The sequence below is a fragment of the Typopeltis vanoorti genome, chromosome 2, assembly GCF_054136105.1.
Source record: "Typopeltis vanoorti isolate ZY-2024b chromosome 2, IOZ_Tvanoo_1.0, whole genome shotgun sequence".
NCBI lineage: Eukaryota > Metazoa > Arthropoda > Arachnida > Uropygi > Thelyphonidae > Typopeltis > Typopeltis vanoorti.
This window is the reverse complement of record NC_143550.1, coordinates 64234812-64247600: the sequence shown is the minus strand read 5'-3', so window position 1 is coordinate 64247600 and position 12789 is coordinate 64234812.

Sequence of the window (12789 nt, the reverse complement as noted above, 5' to 3'; positions counted from 1 at the left end):
ATTCACGATATCGGCATTGTTTTCATCTTCTAGCTTATGCCTCGTTTCTCGTAGCATAAATTCAAACCAATCTCAATATCAATACTTCTCCACTGTCATATAATGCACAATCTGGCAATGCAGCACTGCAGGAATGTTAGTTAGCTAGTCTGGATTGTTCTAATGCGTAAATTTCTACCTCATATATATTTGTGACATTGCTGATCTGAGCACCTATTTCTAATATAGACTCTCTAGTATGACTTTGAATACAGGTTGGTTTCTAAGGTTTAGCGATGTTTCAGTTCTAATGCGTATGTACTTCGTCTAGCAATATGTGAAAGAAATTACCGGAAAAACTTGCAAATTATGATTATTAGAACAAACAGAACAGTTTCAGAAAAAGAGATAAATCGGATGAAGGAGGAGAACGAGAAGTTGGTTCGATGGGGGTAGTTGGATTACACATCAAATGGAAGTTGAATTGTATATGTATATTGATGAGCAGTTGCTTTCATTTTTATGGACTTAGCGGAAAGCAGAGAAATGATGGAAGCTAGGTTAACAGAACAGAGACCATGGAAATGCACGTGACGAAAATAGAATAGTTTATTATTATTATGTTTTTGATAAAAAAAAAAAACACCAGATGTGAGAACAGTATTCTGAGGGACACCAGATTTGTGATTTTTATGATGTTAAAAGATGTCGGTAAGAGAGTCGAGTGAAAAAAGGACACCGACTTTTGTAAACTGCGGAGAATATGTCTGTACAGGGAAAGGCTTTAGGTGTAATCCCAAGAGTCCATCCATCAAGAAATCTGACCTCGTCAAGAAACCTAGATTTATGAAAGATAAGGAAGTGAAGTGAAATATCAAAGCAGATCTGGGTTTTGGTTTGTTTGCTCTGTCTTTGAGCGCCTTACCTACTAATTATCTTTTGTTTTCGTTATTTAGTTTTATGTTCGTTATTTTAAAGGTTTAATTACGTAAGAATTTTAAATTTCTGTATCGATTTATTGTCATGTAATTTCTAATGTTTACTCAGAATTTTGTTTGATTTTATTGTTAATGGAGTCTTTTGTTATGCTCTCAATCCTGTTCTCAGTTGTTTCATTCTCAGTGTTCATAGTATGTTCAGTATCAAATCCAATTTCTATTCATATATTGTCTTCTTAGTTAAATTTTTATTTTAAATAATTTCATTTCTTTTCCTCTCTGAAGCCTTAGTAATATTAATAGTAACAGGTGCCAGCTTTCTATAGTTTTTAGGTTTTTTTGCATTAAACACATTCAAGATATCAGCTGGCTAATTCCATTACTTGTATTAACCGCATAACGTAGTGAACTAGCGCTGAATTACAGGTAAGATTAGAAGAAAACCAACAAATTCAGATAAGCACCATTCTGTTTAATTTCTCTTTGTTTTATGTATCACTACTATACATGGAAGGAGATAGGAACTAATAAATAAATAAAAAAAATAAATAACTTAAGAAGCAAAGCTTGGTTTATTAGAAATATTAGCCACCACGAGAATAACATGAATTACGATTCAGATTTATTTTTTAACTTTGGTTGTAACGAAAACACCAAAGGAACTAAATGCTCATTCAATATATTTTATCTGTTAAAGTCACCTTAACTCAGTGAGTTTCTGTGAAGCCTTTGGTTGGAACGACCCGGGTTCGAATTTCTTCTAGTATATGAAGAAACTTTATCAAGGCTTTTCAATAGAAGGTGAGTTAGCCAACCTCATACGAAGGTGAAGGGTTTGTTTTTCTCTCCGAAACTCGGGTTTTTCATCTCGCAACCAGTCAAATTGGCTAGGAGAACACACGAATTTTACACACAAAAATATACGATAGGTATAAAACTAAGACTAAAACTAAATAATATCATCTCTTCGTCTCAATTCTCTTCCGTCCAAGACAAATTGAGTTCCTAATTAGGGTTTTTAGGCAATTGATGCTGTATGCTTTCCATTTCTTTGCTGAATTCCTCTAAGGACAAGTAGGAGATTGAAAAATTAAAAATAAAATTTGCGCATGTAGAAGATCTGCGTGCGTTTTGTTCACCGAACCGGTATGCCCATTTTGATTGACGAAAAACTTCCTTCTCCTCCTCATGAGACGCGCTAAATCACCACTTGATCGAAAACACCTGAAAACAAAAAGGCTCGTCTACACCAACTGAGCTGCGGAGGCTCCCAAGGTATAAGACCACCACATCCTGAAGTTATGGTTAGGAAAGCCAATCGGACAGGTCATAGGCCTTAAAGAGTTGTAAGTATCATACTATAATAATAATAATAATAATAATAATAATAATAATAATAATAATAATAATAATAATAATAATAATAATAATAATAATAATAATAATAATAATAATAATAATTTTTTTTTTATTGTCTCAGTATAAGTTACATACAATAATAATATTTACAGTATTTACAATAAGGATTATACAGAATTTTTTTTTTTTTTTTTTTTTATGTCTCAGATGAATTCCATACATAGTTGCTGTAGTAATTATATGTATATAATATTTATAACGCATAACAAGTGTGTATAACAGATACTTGCAAGTTAGTAATTTTCTTCCTCGAAGCTTAGCAGAGCTTATCTGAGGAAGATAATAGATGACAGAGGGTGGTGGTCTCATGGTTGTGTTCCTATGGTGGTCACAAGCCAGGTGTTGATTTTACTGTTTGTTGGTACGTGTTTGAAAGACTTTGACTGCTATTACAGTTTAACTTTTTTTTTTTATTTATTTATTTATTTTTTTTTTTGTGCAAATAGGCTTGGATTTAGACATGGTGTGTTTGTTTCTTTGTGTTCTTGTAGTGGTAGTTTTTTGAGAGGGGGGGTTGTCGTGGTTTGTGTGTGTGTATGTGTGGTGGGGGAGAGAGAAACAGGAATTGCTCTAATTTTCATTCTCGTATAATATTTATATAGTGCCTGTTTCAGCTCTCTGTATGTTCCTAGGTTTCTGTTGTCGAACGGCAGTTTGTTTATAATAATAATAATAATAATAATAATAATAATAATAATAATAATAATAATAATAATAATAATAATAATAATAATAATAATTATTATTATTATTATTATCATCATCATCACTATTATTATTATTTTGTTTAACTGTGTGTATTCTCTGTTTATGCTTGTTTTAAAGAGGCTGGAAGGACTAGTTTTCGAGAGGGCTTCACTTCCAATGCGTTATAACCAGTGGTGAGCTATAAGGGGCTCGCGCGAGTCCTTTGTTAAATTTTTCTCAAATTTGCGAGCCCCTTGTTCTTCTTGTTTAATAATCTTGTAGAAGAAAATACCACCGTGGAATGTATATATGCTACTTTAAATTCATATGGATTTTCTGATAACTATATAAAAAATCATTTCATTGCATTTTGTTCTGATGGAGCTAGTGTAATGTTAGGAAACAAATCAGGTGTTGCAATCAAACTTCTACAAAAATTTCCTAACGTTGTGATTTGGCATTGCACTCATCGTTTACACTTAGCATTAGACGATTCGATAAAAACATTAAAGAAATAAATCATTTTGAAATATTTATGGATAAATGATATGCTTTTTATCATCAATCACTAAAAAATCAACGAATTAAACACGATTTCAAAAGACCTTGGTATCGAATTTTAAAGATCGGCCGTATGTTTGGACCACGATGGGCAGCTTGCAGTTTACGAATGGCTCTTGCTTTGTGGAGAAATTATCCCGCTTTTTGCATCGAACTATAAATATAAGGGCTTTTTAAACCTACTTCACAATTTGAAATTTTTAAAAGATCTAGCATTAATGATTGATATCCTACAGGAATTATCATATCTGTCAGAAGCTCTACAAAGTCGCAATATAAGTATTATAAGGGCTAAGTTAGGCTTTTTTTTTTTTTTTTTTTTTTTTTTCCTGGACGATACGAGCCCTTTGTTAAAATTTCCATAGCTCACCACTGGTTAAACCGTTCCTCGCGTTCTAGATCGAATTCACGTCTTTCCAACAAATACATAAGAAGATGCTAATTAAAACAAATTAAATAACCAAGTCGCAATCACTGGCAAAGATTTCGAAAATAATTTTAAGAAGAAAGTATGTAATTGTTTCTCTATGATTATTATTAAATAAATAGATAACTAAATAGATAAAACAAATAAATGGAGAAAAAATAATATACTTCCTTTTTAAAATTATTTTTGAAATCTTTGCCAGGAAGTTGAGTTAGACTAATTTTAAGGAAAACAATAAAATTATACGTTGAATAATTTATTCAATGAAAAAATGAAATTAAAATGAAAATAAATAAACTGATTGCAATGATAAATATGATAATGATGACATAAATATAAGAGAACACTAACACTATTGCAAAATGCAGCTTTCTTGATGTCTTGGATCATTCATATTTGATAAAGATATTTTGTTAGTTTAAAAGTAAAACTAGCTAAATAGATTTGAATTTCTTAAGAATTTAAATGTTCTGAAACAAACACACACACGCGCACATATATATGTGTGTGTGTGTGTGTGTGTGTGTGTGTGTATACAGAATAAATTTGTGTTGTGGTGTGAACGATGAATACTTTAAAAGAAAAATATACATGAAATATTTGTACAAAAGTAATGAAGGCATTAAAAATGCATTCAGTGCCAAGAAACACGGAATGAATTTTTATGTAATAGAAAATGATGACGAGGAAATCATGGTATAGATGTAAAGAATTTTGACATTCCCAGAGCCAAATTATCTCAGTCAGTATAGACGAAGCCCTTTGGTCGGAAAGACCTGGGTTCGATTCCCGTCAGTGACATGAGGAACGTTTATCTAATCTCTTTCGACCAAAGGTGAGTTAACCGATTTCATACGGAAGCAGGGGGGGGGTTCACCCGGAAACTCGGGTGTTTCGTCCCCCAGAACAGGCAAACGGGACCCGTGAACACACACACACATGGATTACAGTCATGAATACATCCCAGCCATATGCCGGTCCTGAGTCCGGATAAAATTGGGGAGAGTTGGGGAAAGCAATGGTGAACTACCCTGTAAAAATCTCACCACGAATACAAAGTCACTTACGGTCGGAAACGACTGAAAGGGAAAATCAGATCAGAGACATCCCCCTTTAAATTCATAAAGTGACATCCCCCCCCCGCCAGATGTGAGTGCAGTTATAGAAAAAAAAAGTATTACCCGTGATGCAGTCGGATACTGATATTTTGTGATGATAAATACAAGAAAAAATAACATCTGACGTCACTACACTATCAGATAGAAAAACGAGGACAAATATTTTAGTTTGTTTTTGGACGACTACAGTTCACTGGTACAGTCACAGTACCCCTTATTCTAATCTCGATGCCGCTTAATACTTGAAACAGTGACGCACGCGCATAATTAGCGGTATATGACCGACGCGTACGTACAGCTGACACAAGCATCATTATAATATTAAGCAATTAGTAATGACACGGAGAACGGTGTAAATAAATAAAAATATAAAATATATAAAATTAATAAAAAAAATCCTTAGGTCATCTTAGATTTACAAAAAAAACTTTCGTGGGTGACACACACACACACACACACACACACACACACACACACACACACACACACACACACACAAAACAAGATATTTGAAGATGTTTGTTATGCAAGAGAAAATGCTGAACTCATCAGAAACTACTTCGTTTACTGGACGATATTTGTCATAAAAGAAGATAAACTCAAAAATCAATTCGATTGGGTTCACGTAATTGAAACTGTAATTTCTTTAGACTTTAGAGAAAGGAGAGAAAATGTGGATGCAGTCAGAACCTATTTTGGATTGACCAGGCCTTAAATTATGCCAAATGGGATTCTTTAAAAGAAAAACATCAAGAAAAAATACACACTACATAAAATCGAACATATTATTAAATGCAAATCTTTATAACTTGTAAGTAATAAAGATGCGCAATACTTTGGCAAAGGCTTAACAAGAAAAAAAAAAGTGGTAAGAAAAACTAATCACTCACGCAGACCCATCTTAAGCAGGCAATCAAGAAGGTTAGGTTAACTCGATCCCATGTTTTGAGGGCTGACTGTCAGCGTGACGATTTGGGGGTACGAGAATGCTAAGGCCTGACCTAGTTTTATTCGGTTCTGGCAATTATATAACAATGTTTTAACTATGTCAGATTTCGAACACATTCTGCAAATCAAAATACAGAATTTCCGAAAAAATAAATGACAGTATTTTAAATACAAATATTTATATTGGAAAAAATTATGATACAGTAATAGCAAATACAGTGCTTAAAATGTTTTTTTTCGTGAATTCTTGTGAACACCATTTACATGATTATTATTGTTCTCTACTTTATTTCATTTTTTAATTTGGAAATCCCTTAATCTGTATGACTCTAAACAATAGCTCATTTAGCTCATACAAATATCCACAACGAGACAAAGAAAACAACAACTTTCATTCATCATTTATTTAGTTATTTTTATGATATAAATATAAAGAATATTTATGTAAAATTGAAAATTATTTTCAACTGAAGGAGAAGTAGCTAGTCTCATATGGAGGCAGAAGAGTTTCCTTTCCGGAAAAGAGGAAAAACTTTCCTACCTATATATGGAAGAAAACTCTTCCTTATGAGAGGATTTTTTTTCGTCATCTGGAGAATAGGGACTTAGGTCTGAGAGGAGGCTCATGAATTTGGATATTGGATGATGGAGTGATTCAAGCAGAAACCTGAATTTGGAGGATAACTAACCGATAGAACCTGGATATAGGATAAGTCCGAGGAATATGCATAACAAATGATCTCAGCCCTTATAAACAACTAGTCTTGAATGCATGAATGCCTAAAAAATCGAGAGCCTTTCTCTAAATACCAGGCATTTCTTCAAACTGCTTCAAGTCTCTGAGAAGCAATATAGTAGCCTCGTGACATATAGGGATGAAATAATCTATCACCAAAAGCGTTCACAAGCCTCCATGCCAAGTTCGAGAAGACAAGAATTTGAATCCACGGACTGTTTTTAAAAGATGAGGATTTACTTATTCAGTACTATGGTCAGTTGACATCATTCGAATTCAGCATAAAGGGAACCGATGAAAATACAGCCTTAGTAAAGTTAAGTTGACGGATATTGCAAATGGCATATAATGTTGTGGTGAAAAATTAGCGTTGAGCACAGCTGTTTTCTATATTATTAATATTTTCATTATATTTATTTATTTATTTATTTAGAGTGTGGCTCACACATGAAAGTTACATTACATTAATTCTTAATATATATGGACATAGTAATAGACAGATGTACAATAATAAGACATAATACAGTCATAAAAGAGACATTTTGTTCTTGCTGTAGCATGGACGAAGTCTGACAGGTTTCCACTGCATGCATGTTGGGCACATTCTGTTGTAGTATGATTAATTGTCTGGTCGGGTGATCCACAGTCGCACCTTGGTGAGGCAATCATGCCCTATTTATAAAGGTGGTCTGCACATCTGTCATGATTGATGCGGATTCGGTTAGGGTAGGCCAAGTTTTCCGAGGTAGGTCAAAACCCGGGGGCATCTGTGTTGGGTCCACTAATAAATGGAAGACCCCTGTTGAAGTGTTACACCAGGACTCTTTCCACTTCTCCTTCATGTTGAAGGTTGTCTCTGTAAGATTTTTTGCTGTTAAGATTGGAGGGTGCCTTGACTTTAGCCTGTTTATTTCTAGGGGTGGGATGTCTTCATAGATTGGAAGATTTTGGATTTCCATTATTTTGCTGTATTCATATAGAAGAAAGTTGGATCTGCGGATGTGTAGAGGTGGAGTGTAGCTTAGCACTGGGGACCAGTAGGTTGGGGTTGATTTACAGTTCCAGAAATAAGACGCATAGTGGTATTAGGCTGAGCATCAACCAAGTACACATGTGCAAGATTTTTGTTGATTTATAGTTTTCATTATAACTAATTAATAACGGAAACATAGCCGAAAATTCTACAGCTTAAAAAACGAAATTAACGTAAGTGTTTCCGTTATCAATTAGTTATAACGAATTCTTCTATTTACGTCTATTTTTAGATCAGTTGAATATCTCTCCTCTCGTACTTTGACAGTAATTGCAACAGTTTACAGTAAAGTGATAAAAATCAGAGAAGGGGGGGGGTCATATAAATACAGCAGTTACAGAAACGATCTATCTGGAACCACTTATGAGAGTTGGTACAAAGAATGCTACATAGCTAGTATATGTGCGTTTGCTATACTGCGGTGCAACTGGAATACAAAAAAAAAAAAAAAAATCAACTTCTAGCAACACATAGTAATGTAAGAGATGTTTACCTTACGAAGGTGTGTCTGTCTGTACATTAACAGATACGTGTTGTGATAAAATCTCCGCCACTATTCTTGTAGTGATCATGCCGAAGAACAGGGATAAATGCTCAGTCAGACCGTCAAAAAAAGAAAAAAAAATTCACAAGCTGTTGTTAGTTAAAGTTACCAGGTTGCCGAGCCCCAGATATGAGTGATTTAGCACGCATATTTGAAGAAAAAGATATTAACGAAATATGCGAGAAAATTCTAAAAAAAATTTAATTTTTTTTTAGAATCTTGAAAAGGAAATATGCACAATAGTTTCTCTTTGCACTCATTCCCTTTTCACGAATAAAACACTGAATTACTACCGACAGAGTTTTTCTAGACGGTTATACATACTTTACTTTTGAAGGCATCTCCAACAGCACTGCCCGAGTAGTGAAGAAGCTTTTAATTGGAGAAGGGCTTCCCTTTTCATCGGATATAGGACTGTTCTCTATGACTATTCCCGTAGCCTTTTTCCATCAGGAAAATCATCCCAGGAGCCTTCTGGCTCGTATCAACTCCAAATCTCCTCCTCACCACCTACGTCGAGCCCTTCCTCTCTTATGTCTTCTTGATGGTGACCAATTCATCACTCTTTTGAGTCATTTCTTCTGGAGCATCTGTCGAACATGCCTATACCACTATAAAGATCGACGCTACAAGAGGCCAACAGCATTTTTTCGCAAATTCAATCTCTGTATAATAGTCTAGTCTCGAACTCCTTGAAGACGAGATATACACATACTCCGTCGTAGGCCATCCATCTTCACAGAGCTTATAGGATTCTTCTGCTTGGTATTCAAAGTCCATCTTCATACGTCAGAACACTATACAATAGTTTGGAGTGCTATCTTCGCTTCCTGTAGAAAGACGACTTCACAACACACATCATTCGATCGTTTATTAGCTTTTACACACTTGGCTTCCACGATCATCTGCATCTTCCTCACACGTTCCCGACTTATGAATAATAGACACCAAGGATCTAAAATGATGTACTGCCTTGCCTTTACTCCTACTAGGAGGTCCAAGTCCCTGGCTTCTCCATCAACCACCAAATATTTTGTCTTATTCAAATTAACTTTTAGGCCTGCCAGGGTGTAATCATCGACCAGTTTTATCATCATAAAATTAGTGTCATCCCGGTCTTGAGCAAGTATCCCTCGATTGTCGTCATAACACTATAAGAATCATTCCAACGTGCCAACACTGCATCAAGATAAAGCTTAAACAGGATTGGTGACATCTTAGATACGTATCTCAGGCCTTCAGATATTACACGATCAGCTGATAACAGTCCGCTCACTTAACAACTGTTTTGCAACTTCTATATATCTAGATCCGCATGTCTGAACACGTAAAAGACGTCGATAAAAGAAGACAGCATACATCAAGCTTGGCATTCCACACAGCTACCACAGGCCATCAAGTAGTTTCTCAAGAAACAAAAATATCATATATTGATCATAACTGTTTTACAAGAAAGTTCAAGGAAATCTCTGAAATTCTGATTATTCCCATACAATGAAACAAAAACTAAGGCTTAATCTCACAGCAAGTTTGGTCTGCTTTCATTAAAAATCTAACTTCCCTCGACCCTGGAATACGACAAGAGCCATGCTATAGAACGTAATAGCAATAACTAGCATTGTTCCAACGCGTATATCATTTTTTTTGTATGTACCAATTCTGAAGTTTTGATAATATCTGCTATGCGTAATTAATTGCTTCTAGTCTTCTTTTATATATAACGTTTGGTGGTATCCCCGACGATGTAAGTGTGACGACTTACGAAATTTGTATTGTTATATTGTTTATTAAATTTGTTATATGATTAAAATATGTGGTCTCGATACCGAAGCGCTGCTAAACCACAGAAACTTAAGTGCTCATTTTATATATCAAATCAAACTGATCATCAATTTGATTTGATATATCGAGTCACTAATTTGATCTGATGATCGACTCAGTCATATTCATCATTCTTATCGTTCCTCTAGAGCAGCGCTTCCCAAACTGTGGGCCGTAGATTTTGTTGAGGGGGCCGTGAAATAATGAAAACAAATTTAAAATGTTTTAAGACTAAGTAAATTTTTTTATTTTAAAAGAAACGTATTTAACTTTTATTATTTATTATTTCTTTTTTATTATTTTTTATATTTTAATATCAAGAACTGTTGGCATGACTTTATATACATATCAAAACTCGTTTTATATTATCACTATCACCTGAGCTAGTTTTCTGTTACCAATAAAAGTTTCGCATATACTTCACGCATGAAAAAAAGCTTAAACAAGTTCATGTGGGGAGATAGTAACTCGCTTGCAGTGGCAAACAACATGCCCTCCCTTAACAGCCACTATACTGCGGAGGCAATAAAAACAAGTACTTTTATTGTGCCAGTGAATAAGGTATGAGCAGTCTGTGTAATATATTTCTCAACAAATAGTGCAATTAGAGACAACTGGGATAAAAACACACTAATCAGTGTGTTTCTTCTGGCCCTGACGGCATTCTGGAGGAATGCCGTCAGGGCCAGAAGACTTTTTTGTGTTTAATTTAGACAACAGGTTTGTGATGTCTTTTTGGCCAAAGGATACAGGGGGCATTGTATCTTGGGCAGTTGGAATGATTGGAGGGCATTTGCCATTGTCAGTTATGTGAGCATTGGAGGCAAAGTGTGATGTCAGGAGATTAGCTTTTTCTATGGGTAATGTTGCAATTGAGCCATCTGGGTATGATAGAGGTGGGAATAGTGTAGGGCAAAAGTTACTGCCAATTGCCTTGGCAAGAGACCAAAAGGCACGGCTGCCGTTTGGACAGGCTACAAGCTTCCTGCTTTTGGCCCGTTCAAATTCTGTTTTAGGAGTATTGATAATTTTCTTGCATTTGTTACGGGCTTCAGTATAGGCATTGAATGAGGATGGGGTTCTTGATTTGAGCCAGTTGTGGTATGCCTGATTTTTCATTTGTACAGCCTTGGCACATTTTTTGGAAAAGAAAACCAGGGTTTAGTTAGGGAACGGCAGGTCTGAGTAGCGTGGGAATACATATTTTCATGTCAGTGAAAATCACTTTAGTGATGCGTTCTGTGCATATGTTTGGACTGGAAGACCGGAAACAATAGTCTAACCATGGGAATGAAGCATAATAGTCTCGGAAACTGTCCCATTTGGCGCTGTTATAATGCCAAACTACTCTTGTGTGGGAGTGACTGTGTAAGCATTGTTGCATGGAAAGGAAATGAGCACAAAGTTGTGGTCAGAATTGCCCAGGGGGCTCACTACATTCACCGCATACTGAAGTGGCAAAAATTGCATATCGTTTAACGTGGATTTTAATCCCTACACAAACCAGACAAAACTGGTCAGCGAAAACATGCAACCTTAGGCATAGCCAACCATGAACATGCTATGTCACTTGCGCATCCGAAACAGGTAATTGGCTCTAATATTATGTAAAAGGAAGATGTATGAGATGAATTAATATTTTTGATTTGTTTTTATTTCAAGTGGATTGGTTTTATCGTACAGCTTCTGCAAGCGTTGTTGGTTGCGCGCACGCACGCACGCACACACACACACACACACACACACACACACACACACACACACACACACACACACACACACACACACACACACACACACACACACACACACACACACACACACACACACACACACACACACACACGGCAAAGATTCTAGTAGCTGTTTAGACAAGCCATTTGAAATTACCGGTTCTCAGCATACTCAGCATACATGCACACACATATATTTCGTTAATAACCTAGAAAATATAAATAAACACGAAAGATAATAAAATAGGCTCTCGCTATTATCACTTAATTATTAACACGCTATTATCTCGCTATTAACACACCGCTAACAGCATTCCCTAATGAGAATGCTGTAAGCGTTGGGTTTTTTTTTTTAAATGAAAAGCCCACTTACTGTTAACTACATAACAGCATTCCCTAATGAGAATGCTGTAAGCGTTGGGTTTTTTTTTTTAAATGAAAAGCCCACTTACTGTTAACTACATAATAAACTGAACTTAGAATGAGTGTAAGAGGAACATTGGCGCTATTTAATTATACTCCACGTTTTGCGCTTCATCAGATTCAAAGGTGGTTTAAACAAACAACGATTCAAGCATAGCTAAATTAGAGAGCTGTGTGTATGTGTGTGTGTGTGCGCGTCTTTACATTTCCCATCCGGAACTATTGTAGTTTTTTTTTTAAAGTTTATCTCTGGAGGGTATAATAATTTAGAACAATAACGATAATCTTATCGACGATGACATCCCTGTGGTTATACAGCCTGTAACGGAAGTCGTCGAAACTTCGTGATCGGAATAGACCAAACAAGGAACTGCTAAATGTTATGAGACAGATCACGAACTGGCCTTCCTACCGCCAAGAGA